Below are 23,113 nucleotides of genomic sequence, written 5' to 3'. Positions count from 1 at the left end.
AACATGCATAATCTCTACAAAAACAATTTTGAAATCTGAAATATTAAAAAGAAAAAAAAGAAGATTAAAAGGTTTATAAAGTCTATGAATCAGAACTCAGGATTGTAATGATAAGACTGTTCCCCAAGTTAATCTAGAGTTTCAAAAAATCCCAAATAGATCTCAGAAGGGTATTTGGTTTTGGTTTTGTTTTTTTGGCAAATAGACTTGGTGACTGCAGAATCTACATGGGAATGTAAAGGGATATTACATTATCCATGACAATACAGAAATCCAACAAATTTAGAAGATTTTCTCTACTAACTGGCATGGCATGCTTTAAATTACAAGTAAGATTGTAAAGTGCTGGTGCAAGGAGAAACAATAGATCTATGCAACAGAAATCAAAGTCCAGTAATAGATCAATGGATTTGTGGACATTTGGTTTAAAGCACATGTGGGCATTGTAGAGCAGATTATCTGGAAAGGATAATCCTTTCAAAGTATGATGTTATATCGATTGGATATTTATATAAAAGAAATATATAAAAATTAGCTGCCCCATAAAGAGAAACAAAATTATTTTTGAGTGAATTATAGATCTGGATGTGAAAGGTAAACCAAAATCTTCAAGAATATAAATTAGAAGATTAATTTCATAATCCTGAGGTAGGAAAAGATGACTTAAGTGGGACAAAAATCACCAACTAGGGATCCCTGGGTGGCACAGCGGTTTGGTGCCTGCCTTTGGCCCAGGGCGCGATCCTGGAGACCCGGGATCGAATCCCACGTCGGGCTCCCGGTGCATGGAGCCTGCTTCTCCCTCTGCCTGTGTCTCTGCCTCTCTCTCTCTCTCTCACTGTGTGCCTATCATAAATAAATTTAAAGAAAATTAAAAAAAAAGTCACCAACTATAAAGAAAAAGATAATAAATCATACCACACAAATTAAAGGATTTACTAAGTCATACTACATCAAACTTAAAATTTTCTTTCTGCTCATGAATATCATTAAGAGAGAAAAACTGTATATTTCACTGGTATTGTTACAGAGAATTAAATTACTGTTATAGTCATATAAAGGAATAGAGAAATCAAAATGGGAAAGTGAGTTTACATAATCACATGGATCTCAAAAATATATTAAGGTAAAAAAATCAGATGCTATAGAATGCATACTGAATATTTCCACATATATATTAAAAAATAAACAGGCAAAACATCTAGGTGATAGTCCCTTTGGCGATGGAAAGAAGAAGTAGATACTGGGAAAGACTAAAAGGAGTCTTCAATGTTGTTGGCATTGATCTATTACTTAAGCTAAGTGATGGTTACATGTTAAGAGTTCGTTACAATTTATTGAATTCTACACATTATGGCTCTTAATATTTTTTATGTTATACTTCAATAAAAAATAAATTAATAAGATACCAAGACACTACTATAATCCTGATACTATTTTGTGTCCTTTACATATAGTAACTCATCTACTTCTCACCAATATATGAGGCAGACATTATTATGCCTGTGTTAAAGATTAAAATATAATTAAAGAGTATTAAATAAGATGGGATATTTAAATAGCTTAATGAGGAAACGGCTGATCCAAGATGTGAATCTTGATATCTAGCTCCAAAATCCATAATATTAATTAGAATATTTCAAATCCAAGCTTTGCATAGGTGAACTTTTTTCAATCTCCTACTGCAACAGTGTTCCATCTCCCATGACTCCCAAATCTGAAATAACTCATTACTGGAGAAAGGTTTTAGGGTCATCATTCCCTCAATCTATTCCACCCACATCTATACATCACATTGTGTTTACACATGCTTATTGCTTTTTTATAAAAGTATTTCAAATATGTTATTTTAACATGTAAGTTTAAATGATTTATAGTCACTAATCATAGTTTATTTGAACAATTATTATTTTTATTTAAAAATCAAGATAAGAAAAATAAATAAATAAATAAGTAAATAAATAAATAAATAAAGATAAGGAATACACCTTGAGAATATTGAATTTCAAAATTCAGTGCATTATATGGTAACAACAACAAAAAGGATGAGTCTCTTTCCTAGTAACTCAATTTACTAGACAAACTACATAGATAAACCTAGTTGCTATGCTACACTACATTGTTTTGTGGATTAATGATTCCTGGAATTTCAGGCGTTAATAATATGGATCACACTATTTTTCCATTATATTTAAATCTATTTTAGCTTATACATATTTGTGCGTGTAGCATATGTGTGTAATTTCAGAAAAAAAGGCATCTTTTTATGGCCTCATTTATAGTTTGAGATTAAACAATTTTAAAGATAACTTCCTGTGATTTCAAGCTTTCTAGAGTCAAGGCATCCTGTGAATGCAATTTCAACAAGTTAACACAAGGTGGAGTTTATATTAAATTAATAATATTTGACTTGCAGGCCAAATTTTTCAAGTACTTTGAATTTTCAGAAAATCCCAAGACAACCATTCCTCAAATATTTAATCATTTTTGATTTATTAAAACTTAACTTTTAAAACTCAGCAATAATTAACATCATTATAATTAGCTTATTTGAGAGAAAAATAAAAGTATAAAAAATAACTATATGACTAATTCCCAGCAGAACCTGTTCACAGCATTTCAAATTATCTCTGTGATCTTGCCAAGATATTTCACATCTCTGGGACTCTCTTGGAATAGAATTAAATTAGTGTTTTAAAAAGACATTTAATAGAAAAATTCTCTTGAAGGAAAAAAATACACAAATAAATATAGATGATTTGGTTAAGTTGGGTGTAGGGTCTACTTGATGTTCAACCTAATATACTGTTTCAAATCTTGCTGTTGAAACTAAATTTTTCCACAATGCTCTAAAAAATATGGATTTCCTCCTTTCCCTGAAGTCCTCTGATTAAAGATTGTTTTTGTAAATCACTATTGCCCAAACCTCATAACTTTAGTATCATCTTGGGCCTCTTAAAAACAACAAAACAAAACCAACAAAAAACCCACCACCACCACCACCAAAAAACCTAATGCCTAGGTTCTATCTTAGACCATGTAAAACTGAATCTGTGGAAATAGACCCCAAACATTATTATCTTAAAAATACTGTCCTATAATTTAGAGGCAGAAAGTCTTGAGACCCACTATACGCATAGTAGTAATTAATTCTTCTAGAAGTCTGACCTTTTGCAAACCTCAGTAAATGACTTCTGTAATGATTATATTGGCAAGTTTACATCTGATATAGAAAGGACGTCATATCTCTTATGCCCCAATCTGGAACTCCAAACTGTTTAGCTAAGATTGTGAACATCCCGTCCAATAAGCCATGTTGATAGCCGCACCAATCACAGGAAAAGAGGCTGAAAATGCAAGACTTCTCTTATCTTCTTTTATAAGAGATAAAAATGACAATTCTTCCTTTCTACTCCAGTTTCATGTATATGCTACATATCCAGTTTAGTTTGGGTTTTGTTTGTTTGTTTGTTTTTAAGATTTTATTTATTTATTTGAGAAAGAGAGAGAACGAGGAAGCTGGAGAGACAGAGGTAGAAGCAGACTCCCCATTGAGCAGGGAACCTCACGTGGGGCTCCATCCCAGGACCCTGGGATTATGACCTGAGCTGAAGGCAGATGCTTAACGGAGTCGCCCAGGCACCCCCCAATTTAGTTTACTATATTGTCCCCCTCCCTATTCTTTTCTGGAAAGATTTTAAAAATCCAATTTAAATTCAGTAAAAGCAATTCAAGCACTATTTTTTCTATTTAGGCTATCAGATAATTTTTTCAAGACGAAATTATAAGAACATATATATTGTATATAACAATAAATGTTTGCTTTAATTGCAAAATATTATGCAAATTTATTTATATTGGATCATATTTTTCTCTTCCCATCCATTTTTGAGTGAAAATTGCTTTCTGAAAGTAAATTTGTCCTTAAATGTATTGAAATCATTGAATAACTATGAAAGAATAATAAAATCAGATGTCAAAATGTTAAGTGATATTATTCACACTCACATGGGAAAATATTAATATAATATATTAACCTTAATTATAATATTTCTAACTATGAGCCATGGTTCATGGTTTGCATTTTAAACTTGCATTTTAAAATATTCACTTTTTTAAGGTCTTCAAACACATAGACCATTTCCCTTAAAATAAAATTGTGTATAAATTCATTATACCAGTTCTATTATTTCAGATGTGTGTAAAATAATCACAAAGAAGACTGAATGACTTTTGGAAATTATACTTATTAGAAAGTATAAAGCAGTAAAACCAGATTTTATGTTGCTTGATGCAAAGACTAACTTGTGGAATCTGTCCTTTTTAAATTAGTATAAGCTTCTCCTTCCCAAACTACTTTAGTTTGTATTTTTACAAACAGGAACACTATCCTACATAACCACATTATAACCACAGTATCAGAATATTAACATTGATATATCACTACTACCTAATATTTGAACCCTACTTAAGTTTCAGCACTTGCTCTTATAATGTTCTTTATAGCAGAATGATCCAGCTCAGAATGAAGCTTCCATGTAGTTGACCTCTTTTTATGCTCTTTCAGTGTTGAACAGTTTCTCCTTTTGCTTTGATTTACAAGATCTTGACACTGATGATTTCAAGTCACTTTGTAGAACATCCCTCAGTTTTTTTTTTTTTTTTTTCCTCATGCTTAAATTCAAGGTATGCTTCTTTTGTGGGACTATAGCAAAGTGAATCTGTGTTTTCATTGTTTCTCCTCATGTAATGTGTGCACTTGACTTATCCTGATGATAATCCCATTGACCACTGATTGATTAAAATAGGGTCTGCCAAGCTGCTCAACTAGAAAGATCCTCTCCACCAATTTTTCTCAAGTGTTTTGCAGTGAGGTTCTTTGAAACTATGTATATAGCTCGTATCTAATTAATATTTCAATAAATGAATTTATTTATTTGTATCAACATGGGCTCACTTAGTTTTCTTGTTTGCTCATTAGGGTATAATCCCTTCAGTTTAATCATTATTTTCATGGTCACATTGTCAACAATTTGACCTTTCAAGGCGCTCCATTATTCTTATTTCCTTTCTTTCCTTTTTTTTTTTTTTCTTTTGGCAGGATCATCTCTTAATTTCTTATTCCAGCCCTGGAGTCAGCTCTATCTCAAAATGCCCTGATTCTTTTCAATGAAGAATGAGACTGGACAACCACAATCTGGGCACTGGATGTCCTCACTGTTTCCCTCAGGTGCTCATCCTCTGTCTTGATAGATGATAAATAGATATATAGATGATAGATAGAGATAAATAATAATGTATTTGTGTATGTATATGTATATACATAACATATATATAATATATATGAAACTTACATTTTTAAGTATCTACATATATACACACATTAGATACTTTTACATACTTATTTCTATATATTGGAAATCATTATTTCATTATCAATACATCTAATTTCAATCCAATATCAATGTTCATACTTGTTTATTCACATTCTATGTTGTAACTCATTCTCTGACACTGAAAAATCTGTTTTGTTTCTTTTTTTCAACTTTATTTATTTGATTAATCCTTCAGTGTGACCAATCTCTCATCTCTGCCACCTTCTTCTTAGCACAGATCCCTCCTTCCCATGACACCTTGAGCCAAAATGGCTTTTTCTGATCCTTAGTTACATAACAAATAAAAATAACCAAAGAACAAATAAATGCCCCAAATCTTGCACTATTGTGATGTTTCAAGTTTATTCTAGTATTCTTTCTCAGAAGACTGAAACAATTCATATTACATGACAGAGGGAGAGCAAATGATTTCTGTAGTGATGATAGATCTAAGAGTTTTACCTTAACTCAGATATGTTTGCTGGAGTTCTGGAGATATTCCTATCACCTAGTTGTCAGTCCTCAGCATATTATGACACTCAGCCTGTCATCTTTTAACTGTGAAGCTCATTCATTCGCTCGTGCATTCAACAAATGCTTACTGACCTTGTACTCAACGCTGGAAATGTGAAGGGGAGTAAAATCAGTCACAATCTCTTTCTTCTTGCACCTTATCTTTCAGTGGTGAAAAAGAAAAAAAAAAGAGTGAAAAACAAACAAATGGTAATATTTCATGCAGTGCATCATGGAGGAAGCAGCTTTTTGAGAAAACAAATATCAGGGAAGATCACATTTGGACTTAATTGTAAAGGGACAACCTCTCTAATACAATTTAAGCTGCTAAATAAGACTGAAGCAAGAGATTCCAATGTGAGGAAAGTATATGTGGGATAGAAGATGGCAGGAGGAAAAAATCCTGCATCAGGAAAGGACTGGAAGAAACCAGTTTGCATTCAACATAACCAGAAACTGGGATGAAATGACAGTAGGTTGGAGATAGAGTAGAAGTGGAAGAGGCTGTATCTTGCCTACTTTGGTATATCTGAAAATACTGAGTATTTCCACAGCAAGGAGCGGCCATTATTAGATTTATATCTATAAACAAAACTTTGCAATTCTGTGCAGAACCAATGATAGAGTACTGTAGTATAGTCCAAGACTAATCAAATGATGGCCTGCATGCCAAATCTGATGCACGACTTGCTTTGTTTTGTTCAAGGATTTAATAGACCTTATTTTTAGAGCATTTTTAGATTCACAGGAAACTTGAAAGGAAGGTACAGAGATTTCCCATATACCCCAAACCCCTACACATGTAGATCTTCCTATTATTAGTATTGCCCACCAAAGTGATACATTTGTTACAAGTGATGAACTTACATTCACATGTCATTACCACCCAAAGTCCATACTTGACCTTATTATGCTCAACTCTTGGTGTTGTACATTTTATGGGTTATGTGCATAAATGAAATATATCCATCACTATAGTGTTATGCCGAGTACTTTCACTGTGCTCTGCCCTCCCTTCCCCAACCCCTGCTAACCACGGATCATTTTTCTGTCTTCATAATTTTATCCTTTACAGAATATTTGATATTTGGAATAATACGGTCACACAGCCTTGCCAGATTGCCTTCTTTTACTTTGTAATATACACTTAAGTTTCCTCCATGTCTTTTCACGGCTTTATAGCTCATTAATTTTTAGTCCTGAATATCGTTCCATTGTCAGAAAGTGTCATGCCTATTTTTCTATTCATCTACTGAAGGATATCTTGTTCCCTTCTATGTTTTTGCAATTATGAATAAAGCTGCTATAAACGTGTGTGCCAGTTTTTGTGCAAACATAAATTTCACTGCCTATTTTTGTGAATAAACTTTTATTGGGGATGCAACCATCCTGGTTTTTGTAACACTTTCTCACTATAATGGCAAAATTCAGTAGTTGCCACACAGACCCTATGATTCATAAAGCCTAAGATATTTATTATGTGGGTGTTAATAGAAAATGTTTGTTGACCACTGATTTTGGAGATAAAATAATAGTAAATGTGACCAAAATTTTGGTATTATACATAGTAATACCTGGATAGTTTTGAGATCTAAGTAAGCAAGCAGGATGAAAAGAGAAAAGGAAGAAGGTCTCTAATTTTCCAGTTTTAGATACAGATGGATTGTGGTCTTTTTAACTGTGATGTAAAAACTGTGAATAGTATTAGGTGTTTTTTTTTAAATTTTTATTTATTTATTTATGATAGTTACACAGAGAGGGAGAGAGAGAGAGAGAGAGAGAGAGGCAGAGACACAGGCAGAGGGAGAAGCAGGCTCCATGCACCGGGAGCCCGACGTGGGATTCGATCCCGGGTCTCCAGGATCGCGCCCTGGGCCAAAGGCAGGCGCTAAACCGCTGCGCCACCCAGGGATCCCTAGTATTAAGTTTTGTTAATTATTTTTTCCTTCTGCTACAACAAAGTACCATAAACTTATTTGCTTACAAACACATTAATTAATTCTCTTACAATGCTAAAAGTCAGAGGATTTACGTGAGCCTCACTGGGCTAAAATCAAGGTGTTGATTAAGCTGTATTTTTTTTTTTTTTCTGGAGACCCTATAGGAGAATCTGTTTCCTTGCCCCAGAAGACCATTTTCACCCATTTTTCTTCCTTGTAATTGATAGAAATGAGCATTTCTAGGTGTATATTATGGGTTGGAAAAATTACTACATGCTTTATATATGTTGTCTAATTTCTAAAAAACATTTTTTTTATTTATTCATGAGAGACACAGAGAGAGAGGCAGAGACACAGGCAGAGGGAGAAGCAGGCTCCATGCAGGGAGCTCAATGCGGGACTCGATCCCAGGACCCTGGGATCACAGCCTAAGCCAAAGGTAGATGCTCAACCATTGAGCCACCCAGATGTCCCTAAAGATTTTACTTATTTATTCATGAGAGACACACACAGAGAGAGAAGCAGAGACACAGGCAAAGGGAGAAGCAGGCTCTCTGCTGGGAGCCTGTTGTGGGATTTGATCCCAGGACTTTGGGATCATGATCTGAGCTAAAGACAGATGCTGAACTGCTGAGCCACAAAGGCATCCCATGTTGTCTCATTCATTTGTCAAAACAACTCAATGAAACAGATGTTACTTTTACCATTTAAAATTAAAAACTGAGGCTTCAGACAACTCAAAGTTCTTCCTATAATCGTTTTCGATGAGCTAAACTTCAAACCTGTGAATTACGGAAATGTAATAGTTATGCATTTCTTCTTTTCACTATGACCTGCATATCACTATGACTATTGCTACACCTAAAGCAACAGTGTTGTAAATTTCTAATCATTCTTTTAATTTGACCTCAGGCAGGAAAGGTTCTTAGTTCTTAAGGACTCATAGGATTATGTTGTAACCACCTGCATGAGCCAAGATGCTGTCCCCATCTTAAAATCCTTAATCTTCATCATCTCTGCAAAGTTCCTTTTTCCATATAACATGTTCACAGGTTTCAAGGACTAGTATGTGGCCATTTGGGGAGGATATTATAGTGCCTGCTACTTGCAGATTTAGAGAGAACTTCACAGGTTCAGTCTGAGATGCCCCTGAGACTTCTAAGCAGATGTAACTATTAGGTAGGTTTATTTTTTTAATAACAGCTTTACTGAGATAGAGTTAATATACTGCAGAATTCACCCATTTAAATTGTACAAGTCAATAATTGTGCAAACATTACCACAACATAGTTTTAGGATATTTTCATCACACCCCAAACAAATCCATTCTACCCTTTTCTTCCCCTAGTCCTGGATCACCACTGATCTAATCTCCAACTCTATAGAATTGCTTATTTGTGAATCCATTACACAAATGGATCACACAATGTGATTTTGGGTGATTGGATTCTTTCACCTTATGTAATGTTTTCAAAGTACTTCCATATCGTGGATGTATCAATACTTCATATTTATTGCTAAATGATACAACATTGTATGGATATACCACATTGGGTGGACATTTGGGCTGTTTCCATTATTTTGATATTAGGAATCATCCAATTGTGTACATTTATTTTTGTGTCTACATTCATTTTTATTTCTCTTGAGTATATAGTTAGGGATAGAATTACTGAGACAGACAGTACTTCTATCATTATTTTGAAGGGATTCCTGAACTGTTTTCCAAAGTGTCTGCACCATTGTGCAATCCAGCAAGGTATAGGAGTTCAAATTTTCCACATTCTCATAGGCATTGTTTTTGTCTATCTTTAATTTTGGTCATCGTAGTGGGTGTAAATTGATATATCATTGTGATTTTGATTTGCATTATCCCTGATTACTAAATATATTTGGCATCTTTTCTCTTGTTTCTTGGTCATTTATATATATTCTTTAAAAACATACTATCCAAATCCTTTGCTGTATTTCAAAATTGACCTGTCTTTTTTATTGTTTAGCTATAAATAAATTGGCCGTAAATATAAGGGCTTATTTCTGGACTTCAATCCTGTTCCATTGAACTATATATTTACATTTTTGAGATAAATTCACGGGCTTCTTTACTCTAGATTTGAAGTAGGCTTGAAAATTAGGACATGTGAGTCTAACGTTGTTTGTTCTTTATTTTTAAAATAGTGTTGCTATTATTGGTTCTGAATTTCTCTAGAACTTTAAAATCATCTTGTCAATTGCTGCAAAAAATGTCAACTTCACTTTTATTGGGATTGTTTTGAATTTGTGGATCATTTTAAGGAGTATAACCATCTTATATCATGTTTTCTTATTGATGAACACGGGGTGTCTTCATTTACTTAGATCTTTTAAAATTTTTGCTAACAATGCTTTGGAGTTTTCAAAGTATAGGTTTTGCTTTTTTTTTTTTTTTTAGATAAATATATCCCTGAGTATTTTTAAAGATATAATTATAAAGAAATTATTTTGTTTATTTCATTTTCGGAATATTCCTTTTTAGTGTATGGGCATAAAACTTGTTTTGGTATATTGACATCATATTCTAGCATCTTGTTGAACTTGTTTATTAGTTCTAATAGATTTTTAGAGTACTTCTTAGGATTTTCTGCATGCAAGATCATGCGATTTACAAATAGAATTTTGATTCTTTCCGAACTGGATACAATTCATTCATCCATTCATTCATTTATTCATTGTCTAACTGCCCTGGATATAACTTCTAGTAAAATGCTAAATAGAAGTGGTGGTAGAAGAATCCTTGTTTTATCCCTGATTTTAAGAGGAAATTCAGTCTTCATCATCAAGTATGCCATTTGCTGTATGTATTCTTTAGATGTCTTTTATAAGATTGAAGAAGTTCCCTTCCACTCCTAGTTTGTTGAGTGTCTTTGTCAAAAAGATAGTTGATACTGTTAGTCTATATAAATCTGCTTCAAAAAGTAAATTTATCACCATTAACTTGAAATCTAAATCATTATGTATCATCACAATAGTTCACATAACGTAGCAAGATATACAAGAGGAGATGGACAACAAAAATAATATAAAAAAGCTTGATCCTCACTGTTATAGTGGGTCTTGAAGACTATGTCAAAAATAAAAACTACCTTCTTACATTACTGATCTCATATTTCCTCTCTTTTACCTCAGCAGATTGACTGAATTGAATCCTTCAATATATATGTGTGCACACACACATACACACACACACATAGATATACATGCATATACATCTTTTGCTTTATGATCTGAACCTTTGGGGAATCTATATTGGATTGTCATAATGTTCCACTGAGCAGTGCTGTTGGACACAGAAGTCTTAATAGGCATCCCAATGAATCTTTGAAGGACATAGCATCCATAATCTTGAAAAGTTACAGGCCATTTCCCAGGCATAGAGACATTTAGGAAGTTTCTGTGCTTAACTACCTAAGATGAATTATTAATGCTGGTACACCAAAACCATTTTTTTCTGGTGACCCTCAGATTGATTTTTGTTAGGATTAAGTGGACCATGATCTTTTTTTTTTTTTTTTTCTTCCTGAGCCAGACAACCAGAGTCAGAGAGGGTATTTTTTTTCCCTAGGCTAAATAGTAGGGTTTATGTTAAGTCCTATTGAAGACAATTATTTCCTACTTTGTCCTAGACCTTGAACTGGTAAGACCTACTGCAGATGGTGCATGGTTACTTGGTTGCAATCTGACCGCTCATGTGATAGACTATATATGCAGGATAGTCTGGGAACAGAGATCTAGGAAAGATATTGCATCCCAACTCTGATATTAGAAGAGGAAGTAGGGCTTATAATACAATATAAATGTAAGTTTAGTTTGATATATTTGGAAATATAATTGTTTTGATTATCCTTAATACAAGGCTTCCCTCAATCTGGCAGCAATGCAACCACTAGTTTCCTGTAAGAATCTGGATACAGTTAAGAAACTATTCTCAGTGAATAACTGCCAGCTCAGTGGCTCCTAGTGCTGCTGAAAATATATTCCTAGCACTTTGTTAAAACAAACTCATGTGTCACGAGTTATCTATTTCTCCAAGCCTCCAAGACAGCCAACGGAAAGAAAGACTTTAGACGCCAACTGCACTACTAACAGGGTCAGCTTATTCTAATCCTCCCTAACCTGAGTCATCGCCTATTCAAATTAAGTACTCTTAACACCCAAACTCTTAAAGCAGATAATTATATAATTGTGAAGCAGAATGCCACATTCCCTTTGCCTCATAGGTTTGAGATAGAAAGAATACAACTTCCAACTGAGCTCTCTCTTTTCAGTCTGGAGATTATTATAGGGAAAATGTTCAGTTGCTCTAACCATCCTCTGCATGGAAGAAACGTTTTCTATTCTTATTGGAAAAAGCCTAACATTAACTCTGTAAAGTTTCACTGAGGCATGAACAGAAGCAGAGCAGAAGCAGAACAAGGATGCCTTGTTTCTTATTTCATTTAACACGCCCACTTGCAAGTGCCTTCTCTTCCTACTACCTTCTGTGCTTCGGAAATTGAGGAATAATCTAACTAGACAGTACATACCTCACAAAGTCAAACTATATGTCTCATTCTTCTCATTCTGCCTCATCTTTTGTGCTTTTTAACAGAGAAATTGATTTCAAAATCTACTCCATATTGTCTCAGGTTTTTTTTGTTCAAGGGATATGTGGTAATTTCATGTAGAGGCTAACAATGTTTACGCAAACTTTGAGGATCATTTACAAAAGACCTGCTTTTTCAGAATTTTTCTGTGATGATTGCCATGACACTAATACACTATATGTTGTCTATTTTTTCTTCTAATACGTTCACATGGAAGGAAATACGAATATAGTGTTAAGTCAATAAAACATAACAGTATAGAATGGGATAATCTTCCATTTACTTGTTGATCCTATGATAAGATATTTATCTGAAAATTTGTATCCTGGGAGGAAAAAAAGCAGAGTAGTGAATAAGTGAACAAGTGAAATTGCCAATTATCAAAACAATCCTATATGCCAGGTCATTGGGAATAACCAAGTTAGGAAGGTAACAAAAGCTGATTCAGGGTTCATCTGGTTTCTTTCAATGCCATATGACTTACATCTATGCCAATCCCTTTACTCAATAAAGAGAAGTCATGCTTTGAGTTTCATATTATTTCAATGACCAAAACAGACAAACAAAACCTGTAGAAATTCATCTCCCTATCCTGTAGGATTAGGTAGCAATAGTAACAGGTTGGTTACTCTCTCATCTTTAAGTAAAGATCTGATGAAATGTCTTTCAACAGATATTTGCTCAACAAACACTCTTACCTTTTAAATAGAAAAAAGTTGTCAATATTTATAATATTCTACACTTCATGGCAACTAACATTTTTGAGATGCCTTTTTTATGCGTTCCTCTGAAGAATAGGAAACAGACAAAATGACAGACTATAATGATAAGTTAATATATCACTAACAAGAACATGTTTATATCCAAATAAATATAATACATTTAATAATATCTAGTGAACCATCATTCTAAATACTTTATCATTCTACATATTTTCTATTTTTATAGTTCCACTTTTTATGCATCATAAATGTTTTTGGTGGTAAATATGTTTTTGGTGGTAAATGCTTTTGTCATTATTGTTGTTTTTAGTAACTTTATTGAGATGTAATTTACATAGCATAATAATTCACTCAGGTAACAATCCAGTGAATTTTAGTTTAAAAAACAAAGTTGGGTAGCCATTGCCCGAATTATTTTTTTTAAATCTATATTTAATTATTTTAGAGAGACAGCAAGAGAGCATGAGCAGGGAGACAGGGAGAGTCAGGGAGAGAATCTCAAGCAGACGCCCACTGAGTGCAGAGCCCAATGGGCAGCTCTGTCCCACAACCCTGAGACCATGACCTCAGCAGAAACCAAGAGTCTGATACTTAACTGACTGAGCCTCCCAGGCACCCCCAGAATTCAATTTATAATAGCAATACCATAGCAAATAGAAACCTGTGCCTGTTTCCAGCCATACTTATTACTACCCACAATTCCAGTTAACATGAGTCTACATTCTCTCTCTGTTACTTCTTTTAATTTCATAAAAAATGCATCATAGTATATTTTAAGATATTTATTCTCTTACATTATAATTAATATTTTATTATGTCAGTAATTAAAATTCATTGTTAATTGTTTTATAATATTCTAAGGTATGAATATACCATTATTCATTTTTCACTCTCCCATAGGTAAGCTTTCTACTTATTTAAAATATCTATCATTGAGAACAATACAACTATCAACACATTGTATTTCAATACTCCTAGTCGAAAGGCACATGTGTTCATTTCCTACTAAAAATAAATATTTTTTTCATATGCTTATTAACATAAGTGATTATTATTCTGTGAAACACCTGCTTAACTCTTTTTAGCAATTTTTGTTGGAATTTATGTTTTCTGGTTCATTTTTCCCCACATTTTCACAGTAATTAATGTCCACTGTGTGTAGGCATCACTTTTTATATTTATTTTATTTAACCAAATGTCATGAGCATTTTCCTTTCCTTTACATGTCGTTAAAGAACATGACTTGTAATTATCATTTCTTATGTTGTATATCTCCTTGTCATTTCTTATGTTGTATACCTCCTTGCTCTTTCCAGGTTGATTGAGATATCTAAAAATAAGAAAGGTAAATGACATATATTCTTTCCTACGTTCAATGGTTTCAATTAGGTGTCAGTTTTGTCAGAGATGAGAAGTCACTTTATATCATCAGAAATACATACATTCACAAATACAAAGGTCATGGTTGCTGGTTATGGCCTTTAGAGAATTTTGTGTTGTTGGTTTTCCAGGAAAATTCATTTATTCCCAAGTTTTGTAAGAAGTCACAGTTTGAATGAATACTAATTTAAGCGACTCTTCTTTAATTCTAATGTAAATTCAGTTTTGATATGACATACATAGTTATCTTTGCTAATACTTGGTATGGAGAAAGATAACCATGTTAATGGCTATCCATGGAGAGATATTTAGACATAGATACTCTATATTTAGACACACCATCTTGCCAGGTAACATCCTAGTTCTTACAAAGTATTAATGATACAAAAAAGAAAGAGAAAAGGAAAGAAGGAGAGGAGGGACAGAAAGACAGTGAAAACAAATAATCATTAATTTAAAAACACTAATAGGAAAAATCAAGAAAAAAATCACCTAATCCTGCCACATATAGTCACGATTTTTAATATTTCTGTTGTTATGTTCAGTTAAAACTAGCAAATGTATAACAACTGTTAAGCCTCTTTACAATTTCTCATGGAGTAGCGTAAAAGGAAAACAAACAAACCCTCTGTTTCTTACTTTACTCACAGAATATTTCTATATTCCAAATGTGTGGATTTCCCATATGGAGCAATGTTCCAATACTCAGTGGACACCAACTGCTGTCTTACAAATTTAACTCAATCATGACACTTTCTAGCTGATCCCATAGGATAAGGGCTCAGTCCAACAAACCTTGCCTTCAGACACCAACTGCAAGTCCAGATTGCCATCTACACTTCTGAACAACCCGTTATAAATTAAGATTTCCACGACTCTCTTTCTCAGGCTCAACAATTCACTAGAATCATTCATAAAACTCTCAGGAATATTTACTCACATTTAGCAATGTATTATAAAAAGATATAACTCAAGAATAGCCAGATGGAAAAGACTCATAAGGCAAGGTATGGGAGAAACACGGAGCTTTCATGTCCTCTCTAGGCACACCACCCTCCCCAAACCTCCACATGTTTCCCAACCTGGAAACATATCAAATCTCATTTTTCAAGGGTTTTTATAGAGCTCAATCTCTACCCCCACCCCTTTTTCCTTCCCAGAGGTCTGTGGGTAGAGCTGAAAGCTTCAATTCTAATCATTTAATCTTTCTGATGACCAGCTCTATTCTAAGGTTATCCAGAGATACCACCTTAACTCATTATCCTTTTGATAAGCTTTTCTTAGACTAGTAATTAAGTAAATATTCTTTTCACATATTAATTGGATATTTTTACCATCTTATGTGGATTTTGTCCTTATAATTTTGACTCATTTTAAATTAGATTTTTTTTTTACTTTTCTTTTTTTTTTTTTTTTTTTACTTTTTTAAAAGATTTTATTTATCTCTTTGAGAGAGAGAGAGAGAGGAGAGAGAGAAAGAGCACAAGCAGGGAGAGCAGCAGAAGTGGGAGAAGCAGACTCCCCACTGAGCGGGGATCCTGACTTGGTGCTCGATTCCTGGAACCTTGGGCCAATGACCTGAGCTGATGGCAGAAGTTTAACCAACTAAGCCACTCAGACGTCCCACGGTTTTTCACTTTTTCTATCATATATTTGAAGGCTTTTGTTGTTGTTGTTGTAGGTACTTCTAGTGTTCTCTATTAGGTGTCTCCTTTATTTTTTAGCTTTAATCCTTGCGTAGCATTTTTGTAGCATTATAAAACTACTATAATTTTGTTTAAATCTTTTTTTTTTAATTTTTATTTATTTATGATAGTCACAGAGAGAGAAAGAGAGAGGCAGAGACATAGGCAGAGGGAGAAGCAGGCTCCATGCACCGGAAGCCCGATGTGGGATTCGATCCCGGGTCTCCAGGATCGCGCCCTGGGCCAAAGGCAGGCGCCAAACCACTGCGCCACCCAGGGATCCCCTATAATTTTGTATAATGAGAACAGAAAGATCGACAAGTAGACCCATTATTAATATTTGAGCAATCAGTTACTTAAAAAATATTAACTGAATTCAGCATAGTTGTAATATACCTGGAATATCCTTATTATACTCAACTGGAATATCCTTATTACACTCAATTTTAAACTTTTCTCTTGTGTATGTCCATCGAGGACTTTTCATTCCAAAGTTTATATCTGTTGTCAGTGGCCTTTTCAGGCAGAGATCAAAGGAAGAATATTCGATATAGATCCCAAACACAGAGAAAAGATCTGAAGCAGGGAATCAAAGAGGAGTTTCCCCTGAGATTTCATTTTCTCATTTCTTCTCACTGTGGTGAAGAATCAAAATGTTAAATTCTAAATTCTAAGAAAAAGATGAACCAAAAATCACCCTGGAATAAATTCAACGCTCAGTTAGATTCTAATCTACCATCAGATATAACATTCAGTTTTCTATCACTTAGATTGCAATAACATTGTTTTCCTCTTTTATATTACTTTTGCTTACAAAAGCATCTGTGTGTGTGCATGGGCTTCAGGAATTATGTGAAATATTGGACAGTGCAATATTTTACATATTTTTTCATTTAATCCTTACAATAATTCTGAGGTGTGACTAATTCTTTTTTGTATTTTACAACTGAAAATAACACATCATAAAAGGCTAATTGACCCTTGAAGGATTACACAAGGAGTAGAATAAGGAATTTGAGACTGAAAGTTCATTTTTGTATTTTTGATTAAAGTTATTAATACATCTAGATTTATCCTTCTTCTAATATTGAGATGATTTCTGTCTATAAATCAGTTATAGAGATGATGTTTTCTTCCAGAGATATAATGCAGCTTATTTGCTATCTATGCTTTTACAGTTATTCTGGTGTAAAGATGGCCAGGGTTAAGGAACAGGGAAACACTAAATTTTAGTATAAAAACAGGATTTTAATCTTTTTAACATTTAGCAATGTAAAAACAATGTTATATTTATATGTTTTATCTGGCCAATTCTCAGTTCTTTATGAAATAGTTTCTACTTATTATCATTTCAGTTTATCTCAATTTTTTTCTCTTACTTTATGTTTTGATTTTCTGTTTATGGTAAACATCTCTTTGATTATGCAAAGGGTTAGCATATTCCTGGTTGATTTCAGGCAACAGTCTTTTAAACCTGATTTTTAATCTAGTTATTTAATGCTACCAATATATTAACAGAGAGTACTATGTCTTTGCGTGTTCTTCTATAACACTGCCATAAAAACCCAGAGAATTTTAGATTACTTAACCAAGATGCATTACACAAGATATATAATATTTCATTTTACCAACTTCAATTAATGCCCAACTATATATTGAATAACTATAAAATGCTTTGATAGGAATTGTGAAAATAAAAAATAAAGTGGAATACTTGGTGCCCATTTTAATGATCCTAGGGGCACTATATGAAGCACTTAGAGGCATAAATCTAATCATTAATCCTTCAACATTTTTTTTCCCATTCCCATTGCTAGGAATGAGGGCTGCTCACTACCATCGCCCTCTTGGCAGCAGGCTCCTAAATGAGACTGTGGACAGTGGTATCCATGTTAATTTTTTTTTTTCAAAACGTTATGTTTCTTTTAGATTTGAATTTTTGTATATACTCTTTCTTTTCATATAGAAGTGTTTCTGTATTGTCAGTTTGGGCTGTCAACAAAATACCACAAACTGGATGGCTTAAACAACAGAAATTTATTTTCTCACAATTCTAGAGGCTGGAAGTCTAAGGTGTTGGCAGTACTGGTTTATGCTGAGGCCTCTCTCTTTAGGCTTACAGAGGGCCGCCTTTTAACTATGTTCTTACATAGCCTTTTCTCTGTACAAGCACAGAGAGAGAGAGAGAGAAAGAGAGAGATCTGACATTATCCCCTCCTCTTACAAGGACACAAGTCCTATTATTTCAAGATCTCATTTTTTATGAGCTTATTTTAACTTTAAGTACTTACAACAAGTCTTATTTCCAAATACAATCACATTGGTGGTTAGGTCTTCAACATATGAATTTGGGAGGATGACATAATTCACTCTATATTTACATGTAGGCTCTCAAAATGAGTATGCAAAAATATTTTTTTTCTATAGCCCAACTTATTTATATAGCCCAATGATTCAATTATATATGTATATATTATATGTTATATTTCTATGTCTACAACTTACAGAAGTCATAAAATTATTTGTAATGATTGAGATGATATTCAATAGACTTAGCATTCTAAGTAATATAAAATTATTATTCTCCATCTCTTTTTTTTAAGATTTTTATTTATTTATTCATGAGAGACACAGGGAGAGAGAGGCAGAGACACAGGCAGAGGGAGAAGCAGGCTCCATGCAGGGAGCCCAATATGGGACTCAATCCCAGGACTCCAGGGATCCTGGAGCTGAAGACAGATGTTCAACCGCTGAGCAACCCAGCAGTTCTTCATCTCTTTATTGAAAAGGAGTAGTAAGTGAATTAAAATTTAGTGAAAAAAAATATGTTTAACACATTGAATGATTCATGCTAGTGAATAGGTGATGCTACTAAAAATAATGAAAATAACAAATTAGTCATAAACATTTATGTAGACACAATTTTAATAAACTTAATTTCAGGTGAGCTATGCAGTATATAATCTTAATTTCTTTTATTGTACTCATTATAGACTGGGAAGCAAATAAGTAGCACACATGATGTCTTATTAGCAATTACATAAGCAATTGATGAGATATTATTCATTAATAACCTAATGTTGATTATCTCCTTGGTGTACTGGTTGTTTAATTCATTAAGGAAATTAAGATAAAATTCTTGATAACTTTATTTTTATATTATTATTATTAAAATGTAATTACTCTTATGGAATAGACTTTTTTTAAAAATTGTGTAATGATTTCTAGCCCCTGAAGGGAAAGCTTTTACTCTTTATTTTTTTTTAAGTATATCTTTGTTGACTGCAGCCCATTGATTTGTCTCCACGAAATTAAAAAAAAAATTCAAAATGTTATATTTCTCCATGTTGAATTTGAAGCCTAAAATGATATTAAATATGTGGTGCTTTTGCCCTTTTACCTATAGCTCTACATTTCAAACTGCATGGCAATGTAATAAACAATTAGATTATAATAAAGTCTTACATGACAATCACTTCTACACTTATCAGTCTAAACCTGCTAGTTTTTTTCAGAAACATTTGTCATATTTCTTGAAAATAGTATATATCTTGTCTTAGAACTGAAATAGGTGACTAAATATTGCTTTATTTAAGCACAAAAGACAAAAAGTCTTATTTCTTATATTGTTTCTTGTGTCTGGCATCCTGAAAATCATGTTTGTGGGGGGAAAAAAGGAAGAATCAACACATCTTGACTTAATCGTGATGGAAAATCAGTAGGAAGATAAAATCAACAAATAAATGACAATGTGGAAAAATAATTAAGATTTATACTTAATAGTTAAAAAAATTGAAGGGTGGGCATGGATTATTTTGAACTGGTTATCTGTGTTTGTAGACAAATAAAGGCATTGTTACAGAGAAAAAGAAACATAATCAATGAAGTAATGTTTATCTGGGGTAGAAACATTTTTTAATGAAGCAAAAAACTACGTTGATATGTATCACATGATGGCAAAGCCAGACTGTATAAATTATTGAAAGGAATATAATGAGTAGGACTATATACCGCAATAAATTGCATTTAATATCTTTAAAATACTACAAAAGTGGCAAATAAAGCTCACAGGAAAATCTCCTGAAAGAAGTGAGTACATGCTCTAATCACTCTCTCGCTCCTGATTATAACCTAATGTAGATGCTTGTAGTGGTTGATAATTAAATTTCATAATTTCAATTTCTGTTTAATAAGAGGAATCATGGGGGAGGTCAATGGAATTGGGTAATCATTGTTGTTTAATATTCATAATTTACTCAGGTAATTCTGAACTATCCAGTACTGACCATTCATTTTGCTTCTCTGATGTGTCCCTCAGACCTGTATTAGAGAGATGACAAGGAAATTTGAAACTTTAAAAAAAAAATCCCTAGATGAATAAACTCAGACCCTTAAAATTGTTCTGAAATTTCACTGCTTAAAATCATTCTATTAGTCATTTGACAAATATTGATGCAAAAATTCTCTTAATATTTCTCTTACTATGTGTGTTTTAATATAGGCATTAACCAGTGTTGAGGGAGACGAGGTCTTGCTTCTAACTAGATTGTATTCTAGTGGTGGGAAACAAAATACACCAGTAAAACATGCATTAATTATAAATTTTCAGAGAGTGATAAAAAATTAAAAATAATAAAACTGGAGTAGCTGTTTTTTGGAGCCAGGAATTTAAGTCAGATTGAGTGACTAGAGAAAGTCTTGATGTGGAGGTGGTGTTTGAGTTAAGATCTCAATACAAAGAAGGATTCATTTGTGTGTTGAACTAGACAACCAGACACAAGACATTCCAGACAGATGAAACATCAAGCACAAGGTCAAGGTCACAAGCCAGGTACAAGTTTGTAGCAACTTAGAATTCCAGCATAACTTAAACATATTAAAGGAGGGATAACTGGCAATAGACATAGAAAAAAAAAAAAGAAATACACTCTACCCTGAAAGTAGTGAATTAAAGTATTTAAGAGCTACATGGGCTAAGAGACCTCCATTGGTTATCATAAGCCAAAGACACACAGTAAAGCATATTACCCCCTAATCATGGCAGACCACTGCAACTTCTATCCAAACTGCTCCAGCAAGTTGTTCCATGTGCTGTTTATATTCTACATCCTGACGAGAAATTTTGATTTTGTAATTTTAATGAAAATAGGGCATATGTCCAAAAGTCATAAAGTTTATACCCTGTAATTTCGACACTTCTGTAATATTTAATAGGGACAGGACACCCTTTACTTCTCTAAGAGGTCACCTGGGGTTGAGGGGGGCACACAAATTTCAACCGAGCCTGCACACTGATAACACAGATTGTTTTTGAGTCTGCATTCTGGCACAACAGCAGAAAGGAATTGAATTATTAGCTAAAGTGGCTTCTCCAGAATTATTTTAAAAAATCTGAAGCCACCAGTAATCTCTATTCTAAGGCAAGGCGATGGATTATATTTTACTGGTTTCCTCTTGTACAAATCGAGATGTCCCAGATGAGTTACTAAAAAGTCTTTTTAATCTGTAATACCTCACAAATGATGAAAATTATGTAATTATGTCATCATAAATGCTAAGATCCTCTGCACCAAGATGGCCGTGAAATAGATGTTCTCAGAGGGGAACATGGAGCTGATAAAATAATTAGCTGAGAGCTAATGTTCACATTGTGGGAGATGAGTGATTCAAGACCCCACTTTCTGATTCATGATCCTTTCAGTTGCTAATTTTGTCAATATAGCATACTGCTTCACTCAGAACCCACTCTAGTATTTTCTGTAGTGCTCTGGTGTGCCATTGAGGCTAGCAAGAAAGGATAGGAAGACGCTTCCAATATTTTCTCAGAGACAAGAGACACAAAAGATACGCGCCTTTAAGCAGACACCCAAGATATGAAGGTAGAATTGGGTGACATAACATTTCCCTTGGGAAGAGAAGGAGCAGAAACAATTTTTCTGGGGACACTATCGTGGGCTTTCTAGCGCATAGTTCCTGTCATCACAGAGGATGCAAGATGGATAGTGAAATAGTAAAATCACTTTTCCTGGCTAGTAGATTTAAAGATTTTTCCTTCTCCATTCCGTAAAATTCTAAAACCTAATAGTCTGTAATGAATTCTTGCGAGATTAAGCCAGCTAGAATAGATTACATGTCAGCAACAGAAGAAAACCATGCCTGACAAACCAGATTATATGGCTTAAGTAAATAAAAGAAATTATTGACACATGAAAATATCAAGACAAGGTTAAGCTGTCTTCAGAAATGTCTGGCACCAGAAGCTCAGTGTTTCAATTTCCTCCTCTACTTCCCGTTCAAGCCCTAGCCCCATGGTGTTGGAAATTAAGCTTAAAATATCCATGCACCTTGCAATCACAATGGAAAGGGAAAAAAAAAAAAAAGAAAAGAAAAGAAAAAAAGAAAAGAAAGAAAAGAAAAGAAGAAAAGAAAAGAAAAGAAAAGAAAAGAAAAGAAAAGAAAAGAAAAGAAAGATTACTTTCACTCCAATCCTATCAAATGTCATGGGAAGGAGTCTCACTGGATTAACTGCAGTCCCAGACCCATCACCCCCAAACCAAGCACTGTAGCTAGTTTGTGAAATAAACTGATTGAACAATCCTAGGCCATGTGTCCACTACTGCCTCAAGAGTGAGCGGGGCTTCTGCTCCATTTGGGCCAACCCTAAATGGAGTGGAGAGGAGTGATTCGCCACAGAAAGTAGTTTTTCCAAAAGAGGAGAATGAATGCTGGCACAAGAAAACACGAACATATGCACTGTCTCTCTGTTTCTGTCTCTCTCACGCACATACACCTATTCCATTAAGGATTTTAATTTCAGAAGTGAGGAAATTCAAATATTGTTGATGAAAGCTAATGAACTTAAATGTCAGGGTTGTT

General features: G+C 33.6%; 1 long non-coding RNA gene across 1 annotated transcript in view; it reads right to left on the bottom strand.

The window, feature by feature from the left end:
- Positions 1–5,953: 5,953 nt before the first annotated feature.
- LOC102156602 overlaps positions 5,954–23,113 on the bottom strand; it is a 169,654-nt gene continuing 152,494 nt past the window's right edge. The window contains exon 13 of the long non-coding RNA XR_005358654.1: positions 5,954–6,050. This is a non-coding gene — a long non-coding RNA (uncharacterized LOC102156602). The remainder of the gene's footprint in view (positions 6,051–23,113) is intronic.

Source organism: Canis lupus, chromosome 4 (assembly GCF_011100685.1).
Source record: "Canis lupus familiaris isolate Mischka breed German Shepherd chromosome 4, alternate assembly UU_Cfam_GSD_1.0, whole genome shotgun sequence".
Classification (NCBI taxonomy): Eukaryota; Metazoa; Chordata; class Mammalia; order Carnivora; family Canidae; genus Canis; species Canis lupus.
This window is presented reverse-complemented; position numbering and strand designations above follow the sequence as displayed.